This window comes from Octopus bimaculoides, chromosome 7 (assembly GCF_001194135.2).
Source record: "Octopus bimaculoides isolate UCB-OBI-ISO-001 chromosome 7, ASM119413v2, whole genome shotgun sequence".
NCBI classification, from domain to species: domain Eukaryota; kingdom Metazoa; phylum Mollusca; class Cephalopoda; order Octopoda; family Octopodidae; genus Octopus; species Octopus bimaculoides.
In genome coordinates this window covers 32,110,439-32,115,808 of record NC_068987.1, presented here as the reverse complement: position 1 = coordinate 32,115,808, position 5,370 = coordinate 32,110,439, and the positions used below count along the sequence as shown (strand labels likewise).

General features: G+C 35.6%; 1 long non-coding RNA gene across 1 annotated transcript in view; it reads right to left on the bottom strand.

Annotated features, from left to right (window-relative positions):
- Positions 1-5,370, bottom strand: part of LOC128248361 (uncharacterized) — an 11,618-nt gene continuing 6,248 nt past the window's right edge. Inside the window, exon 2 of the long non-coding RNA XR_008264587.1 lies at positions 1-121. This is a non-coding gene — a long non-coding RNA (uncharacterized LOC128248361). The remainder of the gene's footprint in view (positions 122-5,370) is intronic.

The following is a 5,370-nucleotide window of genomic DNA, read 5'->3' as shown; positions in this document are numbered from 1 at the left end:
CTACGTGCTCTATTGCGTGGTGACCTTGACCTAGACCTGCGGCCCCTGCCAGCTTGAGGTGCACCTTGAGGAAAAGGACCAGGCTGGCCAGAAGCCCCAGGGGATCTACGACGTCGTTCATCTGTGGAAAAAAGAAAAGATATATGTATATAGGAGTGGCTGTGTGGTAAGTAGCTTGCTTACCAACCTCATGGTTCCAGGTTCAGTCCCACTGCCTGGCACCTTGGGCAATTGTCTTCTACTATAGCCTCAGCCGACCAAAGCCTTGTGAGTAGATTTGGTAGACAGAAACTGAAAGGAGCCCGTCGCATATATATATATGTATGTGTGTTTATATGTTTGTCTCCACCAACATCACTTGGACAACCAATGCTGGGGTGTTTACGTCCCCATAACTTAGCGATTGGCAAAAGAGACCAATAGAATAAGTACTAGGCTTACAAAGAAGAAGTCCTGGGGTCGATTTGTTCAGTTAAAGGCGGTGCTTCAGCATGGCCGCAGTCAAATGACTGAAATAAGTAAAAGAATGTGTGTGTGTGTGTGTGTGTGCATGACTTAGTGGTTAGGGTGTTGAAATCATGATTGTGGTTTCGATTCCTGGACCAGGAAATGCACTGTGTTCTTGGGCAAAACACTTCAGTTTATGTTGCTCAAGTCCACTCAACTAGCAGAGTAACTCAAGGGAAGGGCCAAGAGTTTCATGAATTGGTACTTATATGAGTTTCAAATGTGTCTGTACGTGTATATATTTATATATATATATATATATCCTGGGGGTAAAGATGTTTTATTGAAACGCCTTATTACTATGATATAAGAAAGCAATTTTGTTATAATTGCCACAAAAGGGGTATTTTCCAACACGAAAAAGTATAAAAAACTGACAGCTGGAGGAGGGAGAGATTGTGGAGGTTGGCGAGAAAAATCGTCGGAGGTTGGTGACAGAGATTGTTGGAGGTTGGCGAGAGGCAAAGACATTATTCTGCTTAGCGAAGGCATCTGGGAAATGTATAACTGCTGTCATTCACATAAAAACTATTGTTTTACTGAGAAAAGCGCTGTTGAAGTGATAAGTGAAATTTGGGAATCGAGGATCGAATAAACACTATGCCTGCATGAAATCACTACAAATACATTGTGGAATAAAAAAATTATCTACTGTCATGGAAAAAGTGTCACTAAAAATGCAGAATTATCGGAGTAATGGGCATTCAAGAAATGTATGAATGAAGTCTTTAACGGTTTTAGATTCAAATAACAATGTTTAGCAGTTCAAAACTGTCAGTAGTGAAATGCAGCATTAGGCCGGATGATTGTGAGAATCAAATATTGATTACTTTGCTAAAATCTGCAGGTGGTATGGGTTATTTCCCTTGGGTTGTTTAAATGAAATATTAATAATATGTAGTAGATAGAAGGATCCATTGAAAGGGCCCTATTTTCGATTTTTTTTTTTCAACAATCTATGTCACGAGGTCTCCAGACATGAGTTCTACTCACGTGTTAAGGTATAAAAGTAATATTGTCTGCAAAAATTAGAAATAGGACACACAAAAAATCAATATTCAAAGTAATCGAATATACAAAATGAAATGGGTTATTTCCCATGTGTTTAAAAAAAAATTGGACAGATGCTATGAGTTATTTCCCTTAAGTGTTTAAAAAAATTTAGCTATATTAGGCCCCTTCCAGGGGCCATATTATTGATTTTTTTTCAACAAAATCTAAGTATGTTACAAGGTTTCCAGACATGAGTTCTACTCACATAAGTTTCATCAAAATCAATAAAACGATGTAGGAGTTAGATAACACCACCACAAACAAATGCACACTGATTTTCCACATGTAGTAGATATACACACATATATACATGGAGGGCAGATATATACATATATATATATATATACACACACACACACATGCATATACATATATATATATATATACATACAGATATACATACAAATATATACACACATAATATGCACAGTCACATACATAAATGCACACAAAGCAGTTCAAAAACCATGACTAGATTTAACTGGAATAATGTTGATGCCAAAAAGCCTGATGAGCATAACAAAATAGTCACTGATTTTCAACAGCCTGAAATATATTGTTTTCCCCTTGTTACACTAACATAACTATCATATTTAAGGCTTAGAATTCTTCTTCTTCATGCCAATACAGGCCTGTGATTTATCCTAGTTGTTTTTGTTCAAGTTAAACACCTAAAATTTAGAATTATTACTGGATAATGTACAATGCTAAAAGGATGGTTGTTCTTTTTTTATTTTTTAAATTTTTTATTATTACTATTATTTTTTACAAATCAACTGTGGTTAAGTTATCATCAGACATCATTAACCCATTTTCTAACCAGCTCACCCAACTCCATAAAAAGTGCTCTCTGAATAGCACAAGCTTAATAATAGAGAAAAAGTAAAACAGAGATCATAATAGAAAGCAAAAGTATAGAAGTACAGACAAAATAACTAATGCATTTTGCATTTTCATTGAAGTTAAATTGATGCATGTTACAACAGAAAGTATTTTAGTGTCAATTCCAACCTAATAGAATTACACTAATAGGCAGACTTCACATATAGCCAGCAGGAATCTCATCTGCTCAACATACATTGTCTAAAACAGTGGTGAAACTTAATAATTTTGTCAACTTTTTTCACAACAGCAAGTTTATATCCAAGTACACAATAGCAGAGTAGAATGGCAATTCAGTGATAGCCCATAACTTCAATGTTTTAACTTTTCTTTCTGAAATTTTAAACAGGTCAAGCAACTGAGGGATTTATTTGATGGAAAATTTGTTTTAAGTGGCAAGTATATAAGCAGCTTGTTGCCTTTTTATTGATGGTGATATTATTGCTGCTATTGCTGATAGCAGTGGTGTGGTCAAGTAGCACAGGCAGCTAACTGAATGTTTAGGAGCAAACCACCTGTCCAGCACTTCATATACATAAAAATACAATGAAATAGACTGTCCAGGTGGACATGATATACAACTCGCTAGTTCATTACAACCACCATTTTTCTACATCTGCTTTTCTGTGCCTGCATGCACTGCACAGGTTTTCTCTAGCACAGCATCTCATCATTCACAAGAATAAAAGGAATTGTAATATAATAACTAGTGCATAGCCCACTATGGGTTGTATGAACTACGTAGACATTCAGCAGCTGAACAGACCTGGAATACTTTCAGGAAACAAATCTTTGGACTGGGATGCAGCTTTAACAAAGCTATAATATACATGTGAGGACACCTTGACAGATTAAAAAGTGTATTGTTCATTTATAGTAACAATATAATGGAAGGTTACTTCTTTGATATGAGCTGAAAGTAACTAAGTTATGCCATGTCTTGCAAGTTATTTGAGGTCTCCATAATGGAAGCTGTGCATGTCTAGGATGAGTGTTTGAAAAGTTAAGAAATGAAGTTGTAGCATCATGTGTAGTTAGAACATGAAGCAGGTCATTACAACAATGATGCAGGTAGGATTTCTGGTTGCAGTCATTATCTTAGAGGGACAGCTTCTGTGATGTGGGTTCTTTTTCCTGTGGGTTAGGCAATGATCCCCGTTTGGGGATTGTGGTATACTTTCATCCTCTTTTCACAAAATCATGGCTTGACAATCAATATTAGGTAATGTCCACATACATTAATTACTAGATGCCTAACACTAAGTTGATAAAATAAAAATCAAGCTGTTCATAGAATCACTATTATAACTATGGCATTACTAAACACTTATATAGATGTTTAGAGTTTTAGTAAGGTTGATATTAGTATGAATGAAGCCAATACTGATTTCATAACCAAACATGTCAATTACTGACAGTAATCCTCCACAAATGTGAATTGGACACATCATCAGATCAAACAGCTTCATAACTGCTTTCAGTCAAAACATAAATGTATCAACTCTATTTTTTTCTTCTGTAGATTTATGTAAGAGTACTTTACACTTATTTCGTTACATTTGGATCCCAAATCCAGCCAAAGAAGACTTTACTTTTCATCCTTCAGAGTTAATTTAGTATTTTATCACATATTTACAATTCTTTACAAACATGCAATATTGACTGAACAAATCAAATTTGCGACACACCTTCCCCACCACCAAGATTTCTAGTCTTGATCTCCATTAACAATAATAATATAATTGATGATACTCCACTCCTTAAACAAAATTTGGGAATTCAAGTGACAAATTAGGCCAATTCAACTATGCCATAGTGTTAAAAATAGCTGAGTCATTAGGAAGTATGTGCGATGATTTGATACGAGACACTGAAGTAACAGCAGCAACTGATACTTATGAACAATAAATACAATTAACATAATAAATATATTTCTTTTTTATATGACTTTGCTACTGTCTCTGTAGAGGTTATAGAAAATACATTGCTGTTTGTAGTTGTAATATTGCTTGAACAGCTTGACAAGATCCAACAAGTCAGAAAACTATGCCATGCTCCAATGACTGCTTTGGAACGATTTCTATGGCTAAATGCCCTTCCCAATGCCAACTACTTAGTGTATGAGATGCTTCTTTTATGGCACTAGTGAAGCCAACATGTACCTTGCAAGACTAAAGACATCCCCTTAACTGAATGAGAGTATAAGAGAGAGGGAAGCAGCTTTATGCTAGGTGCTGAGAAGTTTAAAGTATAATAGGAACACGTTTCTTGCTCTAGAGGAAGTACATGGCTACTTTACAATATATAAGGATAAGTGGAAGTAATTGAGGGTTGAGCTGGAAAAAGAGATTAAGATGGTGGTGACAAGGCGTCAGGACAAAATAGCACTAGGTGAATAGAGTGTGAGGCAGAAGAATGTAGAGGAAGATTGATTTAGGGATGTAAGTAAGAATGAAGGTAGTGAATGGGGTGGTTAAAGGTAAAGTTGTGGGGGAGATAAGAGGGATGGATGTCAGGGGAGAGTTGATGGCAAGCAATATAGCAATAGTAAAAACAACAGAATAATATAGTAATTAGGGGGAAAATGAGAGATAAAGAATATTGGTGGGGATTCATGGATAATGGTTGCAAGAATGTGTGTTGGACAGGGTGAGATGTATAGTGATAGAAATGGAAGTGGTCAGAGGTACATAGAGTTGAATGAAATGGTGAACAAAGGTGGGAAGTGATCAATGGTAGATATGAAACAGAATTAAGAAATGAGGTTTAGGTGTCAGCAGGTAATGAGAGAAGTAGCACAGAAACGGTGATCTATGGAAAATGAGTTGGTTGTTTTTGTTTTTTTTTATGAGATTTAACATGAGTAAAAAATATGTTTTCAGAATTTTGAAAACTAAAGCTTTCATTTAAACAGGTTGATTTTTTTTC